We start from the raw sequence: 25,061 nt of genomic DNA, 5'->3' as shown, positions 1-25,061 counted from the left end.
TTTTTTAACAGATCATTGCAAGTGGACGTTCTTCTCTTTGGATAATGGTCTAAGGTCTGAGGGGACAAGCTGCAGGTAAGTCTCTATAATTATGGCTGCTTTATTAATTTAAATTTAGAAGTCCAGTAATGAAGAGTCCACGCTGAAGAGCCTATCAGTCTGCTGGAAATCTATTTCACGAAAATGTCAGATCGATTGACTTTTGATCGATTTCCACCAAAAATCGATGGAACATATTGCTCGGACAGGATGGATGATTTAGGTCTAGGTGTTTGCCCATACGCTTATAGATTGCTACTTAATGATCGATTCTTATCTGAAAGGAATCAGTTCAGAGAAGAATTGATTTCTATTACACAACGCACATGGATTTGCAATAGATTCCATCAGAGAATCTAATGAGAATTAGATCAAACCAAACCGTTGCACTGTTAGATGCAGTGTGGTGCTATGGGCAATCTATCTACTGTGCTTCTGCCCACCTGACCTGGATCTTCCATCCTGTTCCAACAATGCTTTCAAAAAAGTTGTTGTCAAAATCATTTAACAGTAGATCAATCAGTCAATTTGGAAGGATCGATTCCCAGGAGATCGATCAAATCCGGGCACCTTTAGATTGGGAACAGGCGGTATAAGGCTTCTTTTGGAAGGGCAGTTGACAGGCGATAAATTCACAAACTGTCAGTTGCTCTGCTGCACCAGCCAGGAGCTTGTTAGCACTCTGTACCGGCACTGGACAGGTGGCCCTTCTATGAGCAGCTGTGCTCAGACGCAACATGTTGTGGTTCTCTGCCCTTGGGTATCACCACTGCGTGTCAGCGCTTGACACGTGGGGTGATACAACCCTTGCCATTCGGCTTCATTTAATTTACATTTGAATGGTGATTGAGGGTGGCAGACGGGACGCTAAACTGCCCTACAAGCGCATTTCAGCCTCCTGTCTGAAAGAAGCCTTACTTCAGCTGGGGTTGGTGGGGTTCCTGGGATTGTTAGAATTCGTGAGTATGTGTTTAGGAGGTTAGACCTCCTACCTTCTACTACATGAAGCCGTCACATTAGTGTCCAGGGGGGGGGGGGGGGGGGGTCCATTTATAAATTGTTTGCAATTAATGCAACTAGACACCAGTACAAGGTTCCCTTTAAAGCAGACCTGAACTCAGAACGTCCTCTCTGCTTTAACAGATAAGCAACAACATAATAACCTTTAAACAAAAAACATTTGTTATATCAAATAGAAGAAAGTAACTGGCACTGCTATATCTCGATCGTTCTGGATGGAATCTTTTGAGGGTCTGATGTTCAGGGTATGCTGCCCTTGATGTGCTCAGGAAGTAGAAAAACAACCATTTATCTCATCACCAGCTTCCTCTGAGGCTCCGTGCGCAGCAAAGACTCCACTTCCGTGTTCTTTTAAACTACCGGGCGTTCGCTCCGTATACTGCGCCTGTCACGCCGCTTCCGCATCCCTTCCTGCGTCCTTGCGTCAGCGCGCACGCCCGGTAGTTTAAAAGAACACGGAAGTGGAGTCTTTGCTGCGCACAGAGGAAGCTTACACCAAGCGAAACGGTCGTCAGGCAGACCGCTGCTCCCACATTGCCCCACGGTAGAAAGATCATATGGGTATGTGAAGTGTATCTTACAATGTTTGAAATGGATGGAAGATTTGTTGATACCATTAAACCTATTGAAGACTAGCCTGGTGATAGTGCCGGAAATTTGTTTCTTATGGTGATGAAAAAACATTTGTTACAGCTGGTACAAATCCTAAAATAAATCTGCACTGTTTCTACTTCCTGGTTCGCGGAAGCAGAAATATCAGACATATTGTTAACGTCCTGTGCCTTCAAATGAGCTTATCCATAGTACTGGTTATAGTAGTGTTAAGTGTCCTTGACACTGCTGCCACAGGCATGCAACTAGGGGCATGCTTTTTCTGACTTTCTTTGTCTTCCCCCCCCCAATCACAGCTCAAGTTCAATAAAGCATAGCTCAGATACAAAATAAGATCATAAGATCTACAATATTTTATAATGTTCAAAATCACCATTTCATTATTAACTTGGTTAAACTGAAATTCACCAGAATTCTATTCTCTTCTGGATTGGGGGTCTGCTGTTTTTCACAGTTCCAGTCACTGGTTTAAATCACAGATCCAGTATAATCCCTTTTATAGTAAACTTCAAAGGAATCTGACCAAGTAGTTTACCATATAAGAAGTTTAAAGTCTTCATACATTATATATTTATACTGGTGAATGGCTTGGACCAGCGGACAAAGTTTGCTATGACCAAAGGTTTACTATATCAGAGTTTACTCTAATAAGATTCTACTGCATGGCCAGCACGGTGGCGTAGTGGTTAGCTCTCTCACCTTGCACCGCTGATTCCCTGGTTCTAATCCCTGCCAGGGCACTATCTGCACAGAGTTTGTATGTTCTTCCTTGTCTGCGTGGGCTTCCTGTGGGCACTCTGGTTTCCTTCCACGTTCCAAAAACATACAGATGAGTTAATTGGCTTCCCCTATAGACATGACTATGGTATGAATTCGATTGTGTGCTCCTCTGAGGGACAGTGACGACAAAATATACTCTGTCTTATTTAAAGCATACCTGAAAACAGAAAAACAATTGCACACCTCAATAAAGGTAAGCCTCTGGATAATCCAAAGGCTTCCTCAGCCCTCTTTCTCTTCTGCTGCTGCTTGGCACTATTGTACTATTGCCATACATTTTATGTATGGCTGGAGACCAGCCAGGGGTTAGTAGGTCATAGGAAAATCGACCGTTGTGCCTCCTGAACCTGTCAGATTCCACCTGGTCAATGGCTCTGTCGCCACTGACTTTCTAAATACCAGGTTTAAAGACTTATCCTTAGACAGGTCCTTCTGTGTCTCTACCCCCTTGCTGTCAGAACAGCATGGCATCAGGTTATGTGATCAAGCTTTTAAAACAGAAATTTGTTTCAGAAACCTCGTCAGACACAGATAAATAACCATTCGGACACTATGCTTACTGAGCTACCAAATACTATGTTGAGATCAGTTCCTGATGTTGGACTTGTAAGTTGTTTGGAGCTCTTAAATAAAATAATACCTATGAAATATGAGAACATGATTGCAATTTTCCTACAGTCTGACATTTTTATTTGTTTTTTTTTTTCCCATTTTGTTCATCTCCCCCTTCCTTCCCTCTCACCGTCTGGCCCAGTTACATCAATCTGAAGCTCTGGTGGATTATTCCCCGACCAGAACATTACGTTCTATTCCACATGTGCCTGTGTGCATCCATCAGACCGGCAGCCCTACAACAGCTGAGCGAGAGAGACCCTTCCCCTCCCCAACCCTCCTCCTTCCCTTATACAGCAAATGAATCAGCTCCGAACCATAATACACATTGCTCTCTTTGTGACTGGCACTGTGTCTTCAGAAGCTGAGGCTGTCTTTGCTCTCAGCTCACGCGTGCCCAATCTAGGCTCTGATTCATGCCATGTGCTGAAACCTAACTATGAACCATCAACAGAGATTACCAGATTTGTGGTGTGCTGCTTTTTACACAGAATTGATTATGTTCAAATCAAATGTAGTGTTTTGTGTCTGTAAAGGTGGCCATACATGAAGCAATTTTCACCATCAATATTTTGCCGATTCATGGTAAAATCCATTAAAAATCTGTGTGCAGTCTGTTAACTGATTCAATCAGTTAAGGTGGCCACACACTGATAGATTCGCAGCAGATTCGACCATCAGATAGAATTCTGTCAGGTCGGATCTGAATGAAATCTATTGGAAATCTATTGAAAATCGATCTAAATGCATTATTGCACCATTAGATCCAATGCAACTCTATGGGCCATCGATCTGCTGCCAGCAGCAGATCGACCTAGATTTTCCATGCCGCCATATCGATCAAATCGATTTGCAGCCAATCCGTTCGATCAAATCTATCAGTGACTGAAATCGACCAGTGTATGGGCCCCTTTAGATCCCTCTCTGATCAGATTATAGGGGCCCATACACTGATCAATTTCAGCCATCGTTCGACGGACGATTCGACTGTTCTGATCGAATTGGCTAAAAATCTATGCAGTAGAAAGAACGATCGATCGGCCGATCGATTTTCTGTCCGATTCGCTTGATCGTCCAGACGGAACATCTGGGTCGATCGGCTGCTGCCAGCAGATTGATGGCCCATAGGGTTGCATTTGATCGAATGGTGCAACACTGCATTTCGATCGATCTATAGATTTCATTCTGAAATCTATTGGAAATCTGTTCCTACTGTGTGGCACACATCATATTTCTGCAAGATTCTACCTGACAGACATCTATCTATCTGATGGTTGAATCTGCTGCAAATCTATAAGTGTATGGGTACCTTATGATCTGAGAGGGATGTATCTTTTAGCTATATCGATCAGTATATGGCAAGCTTTAGTTAGCCTTCCATACTCCACAAGTTATTTTAGGCTGGTTTCACACTGCGAACCGGCGGTAGCGGATCATCAGACCGCAACACTAAAAATGACCTTCGGAGATTTCCGCATTAATACTCGGCAATCCCCTTTTTGGCCGAAAGCCAAGCAGGAAGCGAGGCTCTCTAGAGCTCACTTCCTATGGCGGAAATATGAATTGTGCGAAAATATAAAGTTCTGTGCATGCGAGCTGCAACGCCCACATGAAAAGAGCTGTGTCACATAGACTTGCCTGACTTCCAGTCTGCTGCACGTCGCCGTGGATGCCCTATTGTCGGCCGTATGGCGAAAAAGACTTTTCAGCGCATCGCACCGGTCAAGTATCAACGGCCCCATAGACTTTCATTGCTGACAGTTATGCAATGAAAACGCCCCAGTGTGATAGGTGCCTAAGTAGATACAATGTTGATTTTGCTAAAAAGATTGACTCAAGCAAAAATCTGCTTAAACTAGGGCCCTCTCATTTCATCAATTTATATAATTTGATTATTTATATATTTTGATTATTGACTGGGAAAGGGTTTCCTTTTTTTTTTTTTTTTTTTCCAGTCGGCAAGCAGGGGTGATTGGGCTCGAACTGTTGATGTACCGCTTAACATCACTTGATTTTAATCTTTAATTTCAACAGAACTATGCCTTAAGGGAGCCATTAATGATCTAATTCGCTGAACGATTGTTCGTCTCTGATCATTTGGAAAGGATTGTTCGGGACCACTAACAAACAAAAATCTCTTAACCGATCAGATTGATGGGATCAGTCCCAAAACTGGATCATACAAATTGTCAGAAAAGAACGGTCATTCGGGGAATTATATCGTTAGTCCCACTTTTACAACCCAAAAAACATATTAGTCGGTAACGTAAGGTATACCTCAATCCACTCAAACTAAATACCTGGTCGACACATGCACAGTTTGAGTGCGCGCATACTCCCACGGAAAGAAGTACCTGACGCGCTCTGGACTTGAGGTCGGACATGAGCGCGGTCACAAAGTGACCAATAGGACATGCTGTGCATGCGCAGCGTAGTATGTCCGGGTCAGATGGCACCTGTGCCGGATATGTGTTCCCATGGCAAGACCAGGGATTTAGAACGGGCAGATTTTCATGAAAACGGAGGCTAATGCTGGGGCAAGGGAGGTGCGGTAAGTCACTGCACTACCCCCTTCCACCCCACAGATGGCGCCATTTTATGAATATATTGAAGGCTGAGGTATCTTTAAGTCCTCTTTCCCACCCAAACTTAAAAAAATTAAAATGTCCCTACACTTTGGCAGGGGTATCAGACTGTGACTAGGGTACATATATAACTAGGGCAGCTTATTGAGCCCCTGCTTTCCTTAGCTGTTCCTATGCTTTGCAACCTACAGTAGTAATAGTCCGTATACATGCTAGATTCAAGTAGGCTCACACAAACTTGTGATGTCACTCAAACATTACCCGGCAGAAAGAAAAGACAAGTTACACACAGATATTCCAATCTATTATGTTGTTTGACTATTGCATACGCAAGTGGAAGTGACATTTTACACAATATATGCACATGCTCTGAAACATGTCATTTGAATGACATTGTACGCACTTGGCTGACTGCATGACATCTGCCCAATGATTGTTTGAATTGATCCGCCAGTTGGATCGGGAAGAATACCAGATATCTGTCGCTGGTCGTTGTCATTTAATGTCATTTGGCTACATTTTTTTTATCTAACGATTGTCGTCTGATATGGGGATATCTATCATACGTCAGACGTTTCAAATAACCTTTAGCTAACGTGTACAAGGCTTACATCACTTTACGAGAGTCCACTTACTCATTCTAATCTGATCACAAATGAATTGAACTGCTGTTGTACTAGAGTTGTCCTCAGTTCCCGCCACTTCCACTGCTGCCTGCTTGATGAAAATTTGATACTATGCTTTTTAACTATTCATTTGATATAATTTCTGGAATTTATTGGAAGTTTGATCAGTAATATTGAAGCATATAGATCACTGGCAGATTTGATCAGCATTACTATTGCCAGAAAGCAGTGCAGTGTGCAAATAATGAAATTTAGTGCTTTATCACCCACATTTTTTTTTTTGTAAAGCATCGCAGGTAATGCTACGTTTTACAGAAATGCGTGACACCCCTACCCCTTCCCGTTACTCTCTGACCCTACATGTGACAGTGCTGTGTTATTCACGGAAATGCATGCAGCAAATGAGTTGTCGGAACATAGGTGTGCCCATTAGACAGTGCTGTCTGTGCACTGTCTGTTTTTTCCTTACTGCACGCTGAGGCATCAGTTATTATTATTATTTATTTATAAAGCGCCAACATATTCCGTGGCGCTATACAATGTAAGAAAACAAACAAGGGATACATAATGATACAGACAATGATATACATCAAATATGAACACCGATACACAATGCAGCACTGCTGATTACAATTTGATTTAACATGATGACTAAAATGCAATTAAAATAATAACATTCCATGACACAAAAGGGTGAGAGCCCTGCCCTTGCGAGCTTACAATCTAAAGGAATGGTGTGGAAACAAGAGGTGGGGAAGTATACAGTATATGTACAGGCAAAGCGTAATTAGGTTATTTAGTGGGTGCATGGCCTAAGCTAGAGAATATGCTTGTCGGAAAAGGTGGGTTTTGAGGGAGCGTTTAAAGATTTCAAAGGTGGGAGAGTGGCGGATGTGCTGCTGTGGAAGGCATTCCAGAGGAGGGGTGAGGCACGTGAGAAGTCTTGTATACGTGAATGCGAGGAGGTAATTGTAGAAGAGGATAGAAGAAGCTTGTGTGCAGATCTGAGAGGGTTGGTATCTGGAGACTAGTGAGGAGATGTACAGGGGAGAGAGATTGTGGAGAGCTTTGTGTTAGGGTTAAGAGTTTGAACTGAATCCTCTCGTTAATTGGTAGCCAGTGAAGAGCTTGAAAGAGAGGAGCAGCAGAGGAAGAGCGAGAGGAGAGATGAATAAGTCGAGCAGCAGAGTTCAGTACAGAATTGAGCGGTGCTAGACGGTTAGTTGGAAGTCCACCAAGCAATATATTGCAATAGTCCAATCGAGATATAATAGGAGCATGTACTAACATTTGGTTGTGTCATGGGAGAGAAAAGGTCGGATACAGTTCAGCAACATGACAGTGTGACCAGGCCCAGCCTCGTTCACACTATACACAATGCTGTGTGTGTCAAGGCAACCTGTATGATGTGCAACACGCAAGAACATTAGAAGTGCATAGACTGCACTGTCTGGCGTTCATACTTTATGCGCTGCTTAGTGAAAAGGATCAGCAGCGCAACACACGGGAATGCAGATGGAGTGCATTGTGTTCCAATCACACAGCTATCTGCATTTGCTGGTGTGGCCCAGCAAGGCCTAAAACACATGTTAAATAGTAATAATAGTATAGGTAGGTAGGCATAGGTAGGTGCCCCAGTAGTTAGCTAGGCATAGGTAGGAGTCCCAGTATAGGTAGGTAGGCATAGGTAGGAGACCCAGTATAGGTAGAAACAGCTGTTTGCATAGTGACGGCCGTGCTGGACTGGTGCGCACTATGGCGATAGCTGTTTTCAAGCCCATATGGTCGCCGGTCTGTGGTAGCTCAATGATAGAACAACAGTGGCTGTCCAGCTGATCAAATTTGGTCTGTCCACAATGAAGCAACGACCTTATTATCTTCTTGTATGTTGGTAGGCATAGATAGGTGCCCCAGCAGTAAGCTAGGCATAGGTAGGAGCCCCAGTATAGGTAGGTAGGCATAGGTAGGTGCCCTAGTATAGGTAGGAAGGCATAGGTAGGTGCCCCAGAAGTTCGCTAGGCATAGGTAGGAGTCCCAGTATAGGTAAGTAGGTGCCCCAGTAGTTAGGTAGGCATAGGTAGGTGTCCCAGTATAGATAGTTAGGCAGGGCCTGGCTGGCACAGTAATAACCATTACCAAGGTCCAGCTGCAACAGATAGGGCTGTATAATGTCAGTGTCAGTGGGCAACACAAAAAAAACACATCAAGAGAACATTAGCTATCAAAAGAGCTGTTGAGGAGTGCTATTGTAGCAATAACAATCAGCCAGGAGCAAACTAACAAGCCTACAAGAGCCTAACTAATCTTTCCCTATGAGAGTCTGCCAGCAGCTGTCCCTTCACTAAGTAATGCAGGCACACAAGTGAGTGTAAAGCCCGAGGCTGCCTGCCTTTTATAAGGGGGGAGTGGCTCCAGGAGAGAGTGTAGCCTAATTGGCTACAATGTGCCTGCTGACTGTGATGTAGAGGGTCAAAGTTGACCCTAATGGTGCACTATGGGGGCGAATCGAACTTCCGCAAAAGTTCGTGTTCACTGGGAATGTGAACCACCGAAAGTTCGCCTGGAACCGTTCGCATGCGAACCGTTCGGGTCATCTCTACATGCAGCCTGCCATTATTTCACAATGCACTTGCCGCACTGTGTAAGCCACATTGGTGGAGTCTTGCAGTGCGGCAAGCCACGTTACAAAGTGACTGTTATACGTGAACATAGTCTTAAATGGTGTACATTTCTACATAGCTGTAGAACAGTGTTTTATTATTATTATTATTTATTTATAAAGCGCCAACATATTCCGTGGCGCTGTACAAAGTAAGAAAACAAACAAGGGATACATAATGATACAGACAATGATATACATCAAATATGAACACTGATACAAGATACAGCACTACTGATTACAATTTGATTTAACATGATGACTAAAATGTAAAATGTCTAACAGTGGGCTAGCAATTAAATTAATAACATTCCATGACACAAAAGGGTGAGAGCCCTGCCCTTGCGAGCTTACAATCTAAAGGAATGGGGTGGAAACAAGAGGTGGGGAAATATACAGTATATGTACAGGCAGTGCGTAATTAGGTTATTTAGTGGGTGCATGGCCTAAGCTAGAGAATATGCTTGTCGGAAAAGGTGGGTTTTGAGGAAGCGTTTAAAGATTTCAAAGGTGGGAGAATGGCGGATGTGTTGTGGAAGGGCATTCCAGAGGAGGGGTGAGGCACGTGAGAAGTCTTGTACACGTGAATGTGAGGAGGTAGTTGTAGAAGAGGATAGAAGAAGCTCGTGTGCAGATCTGAGATTGCGGTTGGGTTGGTATCTGGAGACTAGTGAGGAGATGTACAGGGGAGAGAGATTGTGGAGAGCTTTGTGTTAGGGTTAAGAGTTTGAACTGAATCCTCTCATTAACTGGCAGCCAGTGAAGAGCTTGACAGAGAGGGTCAGCAGAGGAAGAGTGAGAGGAGAGATGAATGAGTCGAGCAGCAGAGTTCAGTACAGAATTGAGCAGTGCTAGTCGGTTAGTTGGAAGTCCACCAAGCAATATATTGCAATAGTCCAATCGAGATATAATAAGAGCATGTACTAACATTTTGGTTGCGTCGTGGGAAAGAAAAGGTCGGATACGTGCTATGTTTTTCAGTTGGAAATGGCAGGAGCTGGTTAGGGAGTTAACCTCCTGAGCGGTCTGGACGAGCTCAGCTCGTCCATCACCGCCGGAGGCTGCCGCTCAGGCCCTGCTGGGCCGATTTTTATCAAATAAAGTGCAGCACAGGCAGCCGGCACTTTGCCAGCCGCGTGTGCTGCCTGATCGCCGCCGCTCTGCGGCGATTCGCCGCGAGCAGCGGCGAAAGAGGGCCCCCCTAGCCGCCTGAGCCCTGCGCAGCCGGAACAAAAAGTTCCGGCCAGCGCTAAGGGCTGGATCGGAGGCGGCTGACGTCAGGACGTCGGCTGACGTCGATGACGTCACTCCGCTCGTCGCTATGGCGACGATATAAGCAAAACAAGGAAGGCCGCTCATTGCGGCCTTCCTTGTTTATTCTGGGCGCCGGAGGCGATCGGAAGATTGCCTCCGGAGCGCCCTCTAGTGGGCTTTCATGCAGCCAACTTTCAGTTGGCTGCATGAAATAGTTTTTTTTTTATTTAAAAAAAACCCTCCTGCAGCCACCCTGGCGATTTAATCAGAACGCCAGGGTGGTTAATGTGAGGAGTAAATGAGAGACAAGAATCAAATATTACCCCCAAGCACCGTGCTTTGGGAACTGATGTTATAGACGTGTTAACATTTATTGTAATATCAGGCAAAGAGGTGGACAGGGATGGTGGAAAGACTATTAGTTCAGTTTTATTCATATTAAGTTTTAAGAAGCGAGATGACATGAAAGAGGAAATTGCGAACAGGCAGTCGGGAACCCGTGTGAGGAGAGAGTTAAGGTCTGGGGCCGAGAGGTACAGTTGTGTATCATCTGCATATAGGTGGTATTGGAAACCAAATGAGCTGATTACGTTTAATGTTTCTCAACATTTTTTAGTATGTACCCCTTTTAACCACTTGATGCCCACAGTGCTACCCCCTCCTAAAGACCAGGCCATTTTATGCTGTAGTGGGCTGTGCAGGCTTTTCAGCCTCCTGCACAGCCCAGCTTGAGAGCCCAGCGATAGGACTCTCCTCCCTAAGGCCTCTTGCACACTGCAAGTGATTCCGAATCAGATTCCGCTTTTTAATCAGTTTTTACATCCGATTCAGATTCCGATTTGCAGTGTGCAGGGAGCAAACTGCAAATTGGAATCGGATGTAAAAACTGATTAAAAAGCGGAATCTGAATCGGAATCACTTGCAGTGTGCAAGAGGCCTAAGGGGACATGCCGCCGGAGGGGGCCGATCGCTGCAGCCTTTATTTTTTTTTTTTTTTTATTGAAACCTCAGCAAGGCTCTCTCTCCCCCCATCCCCCTCCCTCTCTTTCCTCCCTCCCTCCCCTCCGTCATCTAATTTGGAACAGGACGGCGATCCGTCCAGTTCCGCCTCTTATAGGCATCAGCCTATGAGAGGACGGCGCTCCCCAGCCAATCAGAGGCCGGGGATCGCCGATCTCGTACAGCGCTGCGGCCCCCGGCAGCGCTGTACACTTGTAAACAAAGGGGATTTCTTTCCCCTTACGTTTACAAGCAGCCTGCTAGCCGCGATCGGTGGCTAGCAGGCTATTCACGGAACTCCGTTCCGTAAAGTGGCAGGGAACGATCGCGCATGCGCGCGGCCGTTCCCTGAGCAACTGAAGCCCCAGGACTTGACGCCAATTGGCGTTAGTTGGTCCTGGGGCTGCTGCCGCAGTCACGCCCAGTGGCGTGAGGCGGTCCTTAAAGAGACTCCGTAACAAAAATTGCATCCTGTTTTTTATCATCCTACAAGTTCCAAAAGCTATTCTAATGTGTTCTGGCTTACTGCAGCACTTTCTGCTATCACAGTCTCTGTAATAAATCAATGTATCTTTCCCCTGTCAGACTTGTCGGCCTGTGTCTGGAAGGCTGCCAAGTTCTTCAGTGTTGTGGTTCTGCTATGAACTCCCCCTTCCAGGCCCCTCTATGCACACTGCCTGTGTTTTATTTAGATTAGGGCAGCTTCTCTCTTCTCTCTTATCTTTTACAAGCTGAATAAATCATCCTCTGAGCTGTCTGGGCTTTCAATTCAGACAAGGGCAAAGCTGTTTGCAGGAAGAAAAGAGCAGCCTGAAACTTCAGTGCATGAGAACTGCAGGGGGAAAGAAACACACAATGATCTCTTGAGATTCAAAAGGAAGGGTGTATACAGCCTGCTTGTGTATGGATGTATTTTCTATGTGTGGACATACTGTACATCAACCTACTTCCTGTTTTGGTAGCCATTTTGTTTGTTTATAAACAAACTTTTTAAAACTGTTTTTAACCACTTTTAATGCGGCGGGGAGCGGCGAAATTGTGACAGAGGGTAATAGGAGATGTCCCCTAACGCACTGGTATATTTACTTTTGTGCGATTTTAACAATACAGATTCTCTTTAAGTAGTTAAAACCCTGTACTTGCCAAGTACCCTCTGGCATAGTAAACATTATTACAAGTACCCCTTAACAAATAAATATTGAATTGTAGTGCATGGTAATTGGTTCTAAACTATTTCCAAGCATTTAGTATTGCTTTTAATTAGCTAAAATACTAATTTTGTTGTTTTATATAGCATTTATCATTTTCTAGAACTCTAAATTTGTTATTCTTGGTTAAGTATATCAAGCCCGAGTACCCCCTGGAATCATCAGAAGTACCCCCTGGGGTACGCGTACCACATGTTGAGAACCTAGGCTGTAGAAGAATGTAATGAGTAAAGCTGGGAACACCAGGAATGAGTCAACCTGGGAACACCAGGAATACAAGTCAATCAAAATAATCTATTAACAGACTACCCAAGTAACTAATGATATCCCAGAACCACTAGGAAAGTATAGAGGCCTAAAAAAAAAAGACTGAGAAGCCCTACTAAAAAACAACGCATAGTGTAATTTGACGTCTTAAAACAGACGGTAACTTCTGTTTTAAGAAGGCACATTACACCAAAAATCGTTTGTGATTGTTTCAGCTAACGGTTTACCCGTAAGCAGTGTACTGATGTGCTGCTGTGCTTTCTGCGTCTAGATTAATACATACTGAGAAATACATTCAAGATACAGAGATATACTATCCAGTTCCAAGCAAATGCATTGCAACATACTATCAGTTTTGTATAGGAATTAAAGGTATTACAGTGCTAGCTGCTGTACTTACCGGTAAGTGTAATCTGTAGTTCAAGTTTACAAGCCATATAAAATACGCTAAATAGTCTGCGTTCTCTGGTCACATGATCAGAGAACAGCACAGCACAATATGCAGATCACAGAGAAAGCTGAGATCACGACTTCAATAGAGACTCAAGTTTCTACAGTGCTGAGCTGCAGCCTGACACACGCATACAACATAGAACTCTGCCTCTCCGCCACATACAATAGATGCTCAGTGTGCTCTGAGGCCTGGAGATAATGTACACTCAAGGCTTCCGCTTGAGGAAAAGAGGAAAGAGAATGGTATTGTGAAGGGAGGATGTGGCAGCAGCAATGTATCTAGTAATGCAGAATTCTACATACCGGTACATTCCAAGACTGTACTGTGAGGACTGGTGCATACAGGGCTTCTAAAAGCAAGGAGCAGTTTCCTTCACACTCTTTTTGGTACTGTATATTGTTGGGAACCTCATCTAAAGTGACTACCCATCATGATAGGAAAGTGTTGATAAAACCACAAATTAGGACAAGTTAATGTACCGTACTCCTTATAATGTTATGGTACCCATACACGGTACAATAAAAACAACATTCAATTTTTTTCCAGTTTTTTTTCTACCAAAATGATCAAATCAAAGGAAACTTGAAAATAATCTTTTTTTTTTTTTCAATCAAGAAAAATGATCGATTATCCTGTTTTTCCTATAAAAATTCAACCTTTATATTCGATCTCACGGAGTAATCCGTAATATTGTACCGTGTGTGGGCACCTTTAGCTTTCACAGATTTGCTAAAATTGAACAAACTGCACAATTAAAGTGTACCAGAGCTGGTTTGCATTAAACGTTTTATACATACCTGGGGCTTCCCCCAGCCCCATACTCTCCGATCGCTCTCATGCCGCTGTCCTCAGTCTTCTGCAGCACCGGTACCGGGTCCCCGCACTTCCTTCAGTCGGAGCCAGCCTGACGTAAGAGAAGTGTGCTCTTTGCGTATCTCTCCAACAGCCGCTGTAGAGATACGTAGAGGGCGCACTTCTCATGCATAGACTGGCCGCTTCTGACGGAAGTGCGGGGGCCCGGTACCAGGGCTGCAGAAGACTGCGGCGTGGGAGCAATCTGAGTGTATGGGGCTGAAGTAAGCTCCAGCTATGTATAAAACGTTTAATATAATCCGGCTCTGAGTCCCCTTAAGAACCTACATGAAGATCGATCAAAGATCAGCGATTGCAAACGATCCTTACCCAATGTATCTTCTTGCTATTAAGCATCATTTAAAGGGGAACTGAAGAGAGAGGGATATGGAGGCTGCCATGTTTATTTTCTTTTAAGCAATACAAGTTGCCTGGCACCCCTGCTGATCCTCTGCCTCTAAAGGTAGCCATACACTGGTCGATTTGCCATCAGATTCGGCCAACAGACGATCGAATCTGATCAGAGAGGGATCGTATGGCTACCTTTACTGCAAACAGATTGTGAACCGATTTCAGCCTGAAACCGTTCACAATCTGTGGTGGTGGTGGTGCTGCCGCCGCTTCCCCCCCATCCCGCATACATTACCTGCTCCGCCGGCGCGACTCCCGGGTCTCCGCTCTTCTTCTCCGCTCTGGTCTGGTCTGGTCTCCGGCATGCTTCCCTTCTTCCTGTCTGGGGGAAGTTTAAACAGTAGAGCGCCCTCTACTGTTTAAACTTCCTTCCGGGACAGGAAGAAGGGAAGCATGCCGGAGACCAGACCAGAGCGGAGAAGAAGAGCGGAGACCCGGGAGTCACGCCGGCGGAGCAGGTAATGTATTGCAGCTCTATTGCGTCGGTTGTCGGGCACTCGACTGCCACTAGCAATGCACTCTTTACCCGCGGGCGATTGACTGTTATTTTCCGCACGGCGCGATCGACTGGAACGGACGGAATGGATCTAAATTCGGCGTGTAGCGCGAACGATTGGCAGCAGATTCGATCCCAGTGATTGAATCTGCTGTCGAAACGGCGGCAAATCGGGCCAGTGTATGGCCAGCTTAATACTATTAGCCATAGCCCCATAGAACAAGCATGCAGCAGATCAGGTGTTTCAAACTTTAAAGTCAGATCTGATAAGACTAGCTGCATGCTTGTTTCTGGTGTTATTCACATACTACTGCAGAGAAATAGACCAGCAGGGCTGCCAGGCAACTGGTATTGATTAAAAGGAAATAAATATGGCAGCCTCCGTATACCTCTTACTTCAGTTCCCCTTTAATGAATTTTTGTTAAAGTGAACCCGATGTGAGAGGGATATGGAGGCTGCAGTATTTATTACCTTTTAAGCAATACAAGTTGCCTGGCTGCCCTGCTGATCCTCTGCCTCTAATACTTTGGCATAGACCCTGAACAAGCATGCAAGCAGATCAGGTGTTTCTGACAATATTGTCAGAACTGACAAGATTAGCTACATGCTTGTTTCTGATGTAGTTAGAGAACCTGAACTGAAATTAAAAGTCAATATAAACATACACAGGTCATGCTTACCTCCCGTGTAGTCTACTCCTCAATCTTTCTCCTCTCCTGCATCCTTTTGGTCCACTGTGATCAATTGAATTCTCTGCCCTCCATTTTGAAAATGGCTATTACCCCAGAACAGCTTCCTGGTAAGCACATTGTTAAACTGTACTATCGCCCACTTGAGCCATAGGGAAACATGGACATTACCTTGCACACTCAGTTGTAACTGACAGCAGCTGATATATAACTGACAGCAACTGGTATATTTCAGTTCTGACAAAATATTGTCATAACTGGAAGGGATTACTGTAAGAAGAAAATGGTGAGCTTCTGAGAGGAACTGACGGTGAGGTAAGTATGTAATATTCATTTGCAGCTACATCATGTGTTTGTTTTAAATAATTTTACTCAGTGCAGATTCACTTTAAGCCACTATTGCAGGCAAAAAGATGAGCAGATCTGTCAGGCAAATTGTATTGTTTAAAAGGAAGTAAATATGGCAGCCTCCATATCACTCTCACCTTGAGTTCACTTTAAACAATGTTATGCAATATCACAAAAAAAAAAGGTTGCTGCTGAAAAGTCGCCCATTGCAAAAAAGCCGCCACAATAATTGCGTCGTGGGTATGGACATTTAGTGCATGCCTAAATAATCTGTTCAAGATTGTATGGGGAAAGCTGTGTACACATGCTAAATTAAATTCGGCTAGGACAGCCATTAAATTCTCCTTGGGTGAGAATCTTGCATATGTAAGAGCCCTCCGACATCACATCAAGAACTGGCATAGTAGCAGAAGTGTTGATACACTCTTGGCTAGTGACACATCTGTACAGAAGTTGGCTCCAAACTGTGGCCCGAGAGATTGAGTCCCGATCCCTGCTGGTCAACAATAGTTGTATCTAGGTAGCTAGATGAAATTTAAAGCGGAACTGTAGATAGAAAATAAACACATTGTTTCACTTACCTGGGGCTTCCCCAAGCCCCCAGCAGCCATCCTGTCCCGCGCCGCTTCTTGACGAGCCTCCGTTCTCCCGCTGCCAGCTACTTTCGGTTTCGCCGCCGGGCCACTGCACCTGCGCGGCTCTAGCCAAGCGTATCCTTTCTTTGCGTTCCCCGCTATTGCTGAGGGGAACGCGAAGAAAGGATGCGTTTGGCAGGGCTGCGCTGGCCTCGACTTACAAATCGAGGTACGGGACGGAGCGGCGGCGGAAGAACGGAGGCTTGGGCAGGACCGGCGCGGGACAGGACAGCTGCTGGGGGCTTGGGGAAGCCCCAGGTAAGTGAAACAATGTGTTTATTTTCCATCTACAGTTCCTATTTAAGACATTCAGTTAGCGTTAAGATCTAGTTGATAATGGAGTAGGGTTATCATTTAAGGTTCCGTGTAAGTTAATACTAGTTTATGCTAGTTCATACGATAGATTAGTGTTGGGCCAGGCTCAGGTTAAATTTTGCAGATTGTATAGCCTCATACACACGGGGCACCATTGTTGCTGTTGCTAGCACACAGGAGACGTGTGCACAACAGCTCGACGACAGCTCCGCCTGAGCGACTGCTGTCTACACGTCTCTGCCCAATAGGCAGAGACGCGGCGGAAGCTGTCGCCGAAAGTTTCGTCCCCCCGCCGGAAGCTCCCTTCTGGCTGTGGGTAGCTGTCGCTAGTCCGCATATACACACGCAGTACGCGTGGTGGACTAGCGACAGTTGCGGAGACAGAAGTTGCCGGCGATTTAACTTGTCAGTCGCACAGCAACTGCTGTCTTCGGCGACAGTTCGGGGTGTTCGCCTCATGCACATGGGGCAACTGTCGCCCAGACATGCGTGTGCCAGGTGTTTGTGGCGACAGTTGTGCCCCGTGTGTATGAGCCTTATTGGGGACTCGTTAAGAAAAGACTTAACCATAAACACAAGGTTTGAGTAGGGGCTACTAGGGGTAAGTTAGCAATATAAAACATTAATGGGGCATATTTCAGCATAGATGGTTACAGGTGTAGTTTTTAGAATATCTATGTCGAAATGTGATTTGATTTCTTTAAGCAATATTATTTACTTCTGAAGCTAATTTGACCCAGAGATGGTAACACATGACAAAGACAAGACAAATAACATTTATATTGCGCTTTTCTCCTTGCGGACTCAAAGCGCCAGAGCAGAGCAGCAGCCACTAGGGCGCGCTCTATTGGCAGTAGCAGTGTAAGGGAGACTTGCCAAAGGTCTCCTACTGAATTAGTGCTGGCTTACTGAACAGGCAGAGCCGAGATTCGAACCCTGGTCTCCTGTGTCAGAGGCAGAGCCCTTAACCATTACACCATCAACACATGGGCACTGCAGTTAATTCATATTAGAGCCCTGGGTGTCAAACCTCCCCAACATAGATAGGAGTGTCAACTCAACAGAGGCTTCAACCTATTCAATTCTTGACACCAGATTCCCAGGTTTTGAATAGCAACCAAGACCTAATTTGCATGAAGTCTGTGTGCTCTCCTCTATATTTTTGTGGGTTTCCTTCCTTTGTTACAGTTTACTACAACCTAAAAACATGCTAATAAATTAACTGGCGTATCCCAAATTGGCCCTAGATTGAGGTAAATACATTGATTAGAATTCTGTTTTTATTATCCAGCTGAAGCCTGATTGGATACTCTGAGCTACTGTTCCACTCATTCTCTGGTTTTTGTTGCATTTGTCTTGATAAATTGTATTGTGGACAATGACACTGCTATTTAAATGTGTAATAATACCTATTAAGTACCCAAATATGGTAATCATTTGTGGATAGTGATCCTGAAAGTATAGGCATGTACCTGTCACTCTGTGTGTAATCAAAGTATTTACACCTCTGTCCTGTCCCTTGTCTCTGTGTATGTGGCCTTATCAGGACCTGTCTCTAGGACTGCTCTGTGTCCACTCCATCAGAACAGCAAGTGGCTGTTCAGCTGTTTACATCAGATGACCTCTTGGCTTAGTGTGTGGGGTGCAGATGACAAAAGGTACAATGCCCCTCCACTATACAAATAAATGAGGAAAAGAATTAGGAAATAAAATCTTCCCAAGTCTATTTGGACATTTCTCTTCACACTGTCTGTCTGTGACATGGGGGGGGAGAGAATGATGCTGGATAGTAATACAGCACTTCTGGATTAGCGTAATGCTGTATACACACGGTGCGTTAGCGCTCTCTATTTCCCGCTCGATTCCCGTCGATTCGTTTATTTCCAACATGTCCGATTTGGATTTCGATGGATCGTTCGGTCGATTTGGCATACTTTGCATGCGAATCGACCTAACGATCCATCGAAATTCAAATCGGACATGTTGGAAATAAACGAATCGACGGGAATCGAGCTGGAAACCGAGTGCGCAAACGCACCGTGTGTATTCAGCATAAGGATCATGTTAGACAATTGTTCGAAAGTTTTGGTCGTATTACATCACTTAATGCATTGTTTGACTTTTTTTCTACATGTAAATGTTGTTTTAAGGTGCCCATACACTCAGCGATTTTCCCATTCAATTTCCCGCAGATTTGATCTGTTGGGAATTGATTCCCAAAATGTCACATCGATTGATATTTTTTGATTAATTTTGACTAAAATTTAATCGAAAGTATCGATTATTGGACAGAACAGAATATTTAAGTCTGTTGGGGGCTGGGCGAGAGTATTGGTAAATTGATGGCCCATAGCGTTGCATGCCATTGAACGCTGCAGCTCAATTGATTTTCAATAGAGTCCTTGCTGGAATATATTTGGAATTGATTTGCTGTGCGTAATATAAGTAGAGTCCTTCCGAATTGATTCTTTTCAGAAAGGAACCAATTGTTTTGCAACATTAGGTGGTGGGCAGCTTTAGCTAGACATGCAATCCAGTTTTTAATAAGATGTGAATTGATTGATGAAAAATAAATGCTCAAGCGAGGAGTCCAGTAATGGTTTCCGATCAGATTTTGAGAAGCTTTTTTTGAACTGGGTCATCTTCCTCCCCTACCCTGAAACCTGAGTGCCATTTCACATACTAGTGAAAAACCACAGTAAAGATTGTTTAGGACGCCAACATTTTAAAACGTTGATGGGTCCTTAGTTGCAATGCCGTACATGTAAAATGCTTTAGCTGCTGATAGATATGCAATTCCCTCCAGCCAGTCCTATGAATTAGATAGTCGTAGCCAGTTTTGCAACATAGCACAACCAGATGTATCTGAATTTACTCTATACCACTCAAAAATAAATGCAGTAAGGGGACAGAATAGATAGTTGCCAGTGGATCAGACATGGTTACTTGCAACAATCTTGTGTATGGTGCTTGTTATCTAGTTACAGGACTCTCCACATGGTATATGAGACATGTAACATTTAATAGTAGCAAGCTGAACACCATTCATCAGCCTTGTACCTTCAGCTGGCAGCTGATCCATTGGACATGTGCCCTTGTCCCCCTCCCCACTGACAGCATTGACAGCTGAAGGGGCAAGCATAGTCATAAACCCACGAGAGTACCAGGAAGGCATTCATTCAACATTTCTACAGGGCCTTAAAACTTTTACAAAGGTGGGGGTGGAAGGGGTTGGGGGGGTGCAGCGGCAGGTTCTCCAGTACTGTTTCAGTCTTTATCCATGGACAAGAGGCAAAGGAAATCTTTGTTACATAGGAACTGTTGACCCCTACCACTAGTGGAGTCTAAGGGCTTGTTTCCATATAGTGCGCCTTCATGTGCGCGTATGGAAACTCTATTGCAGGGACAGCAGACAGTGCATAGACTGCACTGTCTGCCGTTTCCATTCATGTGTTGTGATTCAGTGCTGAATCGCTGCGCATGGTTTACTGCTTTTCGGGGCACTTTAGCCCGCGATCCATTCAGTATAATGAATGGGATCGCAAGCCCCCATTGGGGTGATGGCGCAGCGCAGAGCCACGGGGCTCTGTGCTTTAATTGAAAACGAGCCCTAAAAGTGGTCATACACTTGTAGATGGCCTCCAGGTCAGGCAACCGATAGATCCATCTCTGATCTAAATCTGATCACAGATGGATTTATTACTGCCACAAACTGCAAATATAGATTTCACTTTAAAATCTGTTGAACAATGATGATGGCTCGGCACCACTCGTGTAAAGTCCAAAAAGCTCTTTTATTGCATAAGAAAGTGGGAATCACTAGTGAGTTCAAGGTCACAGGCCAAGGTCCGATCAGTGGAGTGAATCAAGAACTGTATGTGCCTCTTCTTGAGCCACTCCTTTGTTGCCTTGACCATGTGTTTTGAGTCATGCTGTAACCAGCAATCCCCCAATTCTTTATAAGAATTCGCACCCGCCAAAGAGCATGCAGCACAAGCATGCATGCCCCCTCTCCTTCACCCCTGCTGGGTGTGCGGTCACTTGCTGTGGCTTTTGCCTTGCACTGGATGGACTCTGTTGCTGTGCACACAACTGCCTTTTAGTTTTATAGATGCCCATCCATGATCCATGTTCAATGCCCTGGCTGAGGAAAGGAGGTGCTCACCCCAAATTTGAAGGTATTCTGGATCATTAAAATATGGGAATTGTTACCCCAACAATTAAAAATGGGCGTGAGATATTGTGGTTAGTAGAATATCATTAAAATTATCAATATCTGCCTATCTTCGGCTATGTATAGTAGAATATCTGTATTGTACAATATGCTGAGCAGCACGGTGGTGTAGTGCTTAGCGCTCTCGTCTTGCAGCGCTGCGTCCCTGGTTTGAATCCCAGCCAGGTCAACATCTACAAGGAGTTTGTATGTTCTCCCCGTGTCTGTGTGGGTTTCCTCCGGGCACTTGGATTTCCTCCCACAACCCAAAAACATAGAGATTGGATGAGGATTTTCTATGTTGACAGATTGCTGTTGAGGGATGAGCTGGCACCGGGATATGCCCATAAACACTGTAGAGGGGCACCTAAAATATAAACATTAATTTCAGGTTAAAACCAATCTGTCATGTGCGCATAGCTCAGCTTTCCAACAAGTCCAGAGGGACAATACGGTGACCTCATCACACTGTACTCTGATATACCTGTCTAAATTGAATGTGTGACCAGTCTTTTGGTGCTTTAACTGCCCTTCAGGGCTCGTTTCCACTGTAGCGGTGCGGAATCGCCTGGATTCCACCGCTGAAGAAATCGCATGCGGCTGTGTTTCCCCATGCGGATTTACCCGCGATTTCGCATGGCAAGGAGCCAGGCGAAATTAACCATGTCACTGCCTGTGTAAAGTTCCATTGCCTTTCATGCGAAATCGCATGCGAAATCGCGGGGAAATCCGCATGACAAAGCCGCATGCGATTTCCCTATTGAATGCATTAGCGGCGATTCGCCCGCATTCCTGCCGCAGCGAAATCTGACGACCCTGTCGTGCAGATTTTTCCCGCACCGAAAAACGCCGCCGCCGCCGCACACGTGGAAACAGCCCCATCCACTAACATTGAGTATGCGAATCCGCATGCAGTGCCCGCATGCGGATTCGCTATAGTGGAAACGAGCCCTAATAGAGATCAGTTGTTTAGCTGATAGGAGCACTGTTGATAAACTGAGGAATGCATCTTTGAGGCCGGTTTTACATTTGATTTTTACTATGAGGCTTCATATGACCCTGTGTTACAGTCCTCTGGCTAGTGATCTACTCCCTGCTGGGCAGGAAGTACGTCACTGGGATTGCATCAATCTGCGCATGCGCGCCTCATCACACCACACTGCCATCATGCACACTGCCAGCGTTGCCAATGCATTACTACAGTAGGCACAGATCATGAGGTAACGTGCTGCAGCCTTTGTGCTGGCATTGTGTAGAGATTTGGATACTTTCGGAGCCACACATCGTGTGATGTGTGCAAGTTTCCATACTTGCATGGCCCTTGCATCGGGTGAAGTGTCTGGGAAGAGTATGGCGCTGCAACAGTGTGCATGGGGGCCTCAAGGTGAAATTGCGATTCTTGGTCTCTTTCTTGGTTTGTTTATAATATAAGGTAGCCATACACAATACAATCAAATCAATGTTCCTGTTTTTTGTTTTTAAAAACGATTGTTTGTATAAGGAATTGAAAAGAAACTTTTCAATGACGAAAAACAATTTTTCTTTTTTTCGATAAGTCTGGCCGTGTTTAAAAAAAAATCAGAGAAGTATAAAAACTGAACGTTTTATTCAATCATTTGTTTGATATCGTCAGAAAAAAATGATCATAAGTTAATGGTATTTTGGCTCAATTTTTCTGATTCTTTCAAGCGGAAAAATTGAGCAGATTTCTCTGATCGAAAAAAGCTTAAAAATCGTGTATAGCCACCTTTAGGCTCCCTGCACACTGCATGCGATTCCGATTTTTAATCAGTTTTTACATCCCAATCCGATTTTTAATCGTTACTGCATCCTGCGTTTTTTCCTCCGTTTTTCTGTTGATTGCGTTCAGGGAAAATTGGAATTGCAAATCGGAAACGGAATCACAAAATGGATTTGCAGTGTGCAGGGAGCCTTATGCTGGATACACACTGTTCGTTCCCGCACTCGATTCCCGTCGATGCGCCGCTCGATTCCCGTCGATTCGTTTATTTCCGACATGTCCGATTCGCGGTTCGATGGATCGTTAGGTCGATTTGCCATACTTTACATGGCAATCGACCTAAAAATCATCGAAATGCGCTCGGAAATGTTCGGGAATAATCGATTCGTCGGGAATCGAGCGGCGCATTCGATGCGGGAACAAACCGTGTGTATTCAGCATTAGAGCTAGATTCCAGATAAAGATTTTATCTTGTCTTTTTAACCAGTAACATCAGCTGTATTATGAAAACACTTGTATGTATTCCTATGATGGACATCAGAATTACTTAACTCTTTTCATATTCACACTCATAGATGCTCTTGCCAATCTCTTCCTTCCATTCCTCTGAGGGTACTGGTCTAATGATCAGTAGTCATTACCTGCTCTATAGTCTGTTGACCATTAAAAGAAAATTTCCAGCTCGTGTCACCGATTTGTTTTATAATCCTGTTCTGATCTGGTCTTTGGTCACAGTCAGTCGGCAGCAGTGGAAATGGTCAGTTTCAAGCTGTATTTTGTGTTGTGCGTGCGTCCCTTAACGCTAGTGCGGCTGCTGAGGAATTAGGGGGAGGTGGGACCAGTTAAAGTCACACTGAAGAGGAAATCGAGTCAGCGGCTTTCTTTCAACAGCTGTTTTTTAGGCAGGAGGCCTCCTCCCTCCCCCTCAAAGCATACCCTCCTCTCACTCACTCACACTCACTCAGAGCTAGCCCCCTCCCCTCCTTACATCTGTCACTGGCCTTTACTCGCTGACGGCAGACGTCCCCTCTGTCACTCAGGACAAGCTGCGTGTTGTGAGCAGGAGGAGGAGGAGGAGAAGGAGGAGGAGGGGGGGATATCTTCCATGCTGCTTAGTTGACAGACTGAGGACAGTTGTTTTCTGGTTCTGTGGCTACCAGTGAAGGCCAGCACGCAGACTACACAGGCCCTATATCCTCTTTATTTATTTTTTTTCCCACAGTCTTTGGGCTACTTCCCACAGGAAGAAACGTAGGCAAGGACAGTCGCCGCCGCTCACCCTTCCACTGTGAGTACCTTCTGCTTTCTTCTTCTCGTACGGCCAAACAGTCTCAGCAGGCTTAAGGGTCTTGCTGTTAGCTGCACAGAAAAGATTGCACACGAGCTCCTTATAAGGCATGGCTTATGGTATACAGCGCAGGCACCTAATCTGGCCAGCCAGCTTGGCAGAGTCGCTCGGTTTCTATCCTAGGGGTCAACCGGCCTGGCTTTAGTAGAGCCCCCTGTTCCTTTCCAGTGTTGTGGAAGAGTTCTGGGAGCAGGCCTGGTTGGGGGAAACTCACAAGCAGAAGGGTTTGTTTATAATCCTCTCCAGATCCTAACTTCACGCAATCTGCAAACTTTAACCCATCATTCCCCAACAGTGCTGACTCCGAACATTGGTCTTAGGCGTTTGAGTTTTACAACTTTTCTTTGCACAAGTAGAGATTCTCAGTGTGTGTTTCAGATTTGCTACGATCAGAAGAATAAACGGCGAACTAACTCGCTAATATGACTTTTCAAAGTAATTAAATTCAAAATTTAGACACAAATGTTGTTTGTATTACTGCTGCTACCATGTGCCTTAACTTGAAATATGCTGTACGATATTTTAAAAAAAAATTTCTTAAGCCGTTTTGAGGTTTTCATAACGCTAGCTAAGGTTTAAAACCAGCAATTTCTGGGCTTTCATTATTTTTTCCCCCCTCAGAATGTACAGTTGCAGACATAGTATTATTTTATGGGCTAAATCATTTTCAACCAACATCTGATTTTTTTTTTTCAACAACCTGCACCCTACAGCTTTACCTGTTAGACTGAAGGCCCCATCTAATTGGCATGCATGACTGGCTTTATTATCAGCCTGTCTGACCCTATTGGAGTCTATTATCAAATGTTATTGTGAATAGTCCATTGTGCTGGTTGTAAATTTCTGTTTTGATTTTTATACCAGCATTTATTTATGAAGCACCAACCTATTTCCTGG

The 25,061-nt window shown here is 44.6% G+C and overlaps 1 protein-coding gene across 4 annotated transcripts in view; it reads left to right on the top strand.

Moving 5' to 3' along the window:
• The window catches only part of MEF2D (myocyte enhancer factor 2D), a 270,676-nt gene that overhangs the window by 71,480 nt on the left and 174,135 nt on the right, over positions 1-25,061 (top strand). For 3 of the 4 annotated variants that reach the window (XM_068253573.1, XM_068253574.1, XM_068253571.1), the window contains exon 2: positions 12-75. The gene's annotated coding sequence lies outside the window, so the exon portion shown is untranslated. Of the gene's footprint in view, positions 1-11; positions 76-23,928; positions 24,105-25,061 lie in introns of those variants that run through there. The other variant, XM_068253572.1, reaches the window with a different exon arrangement.

Source organism: Hyperolius riggenbachi, chromosome 9 (assembly GCF_040937935.1).
Source record: "Hyperolius riggenbachi isolate aHypRig1 chromosome 9, aHypRig1.pri, whole genome shotgun sequence".
Classification (NCBI taxonomy): Eukaryota; Metazoa; Chordata; class Amphibia; order Anura; family Hyperoliidae; genus Hyperolius; species Hyperolius riggenbachi.
This window is presented reverse-complemented; position numbering and strand designations above follow the sequence as displayed.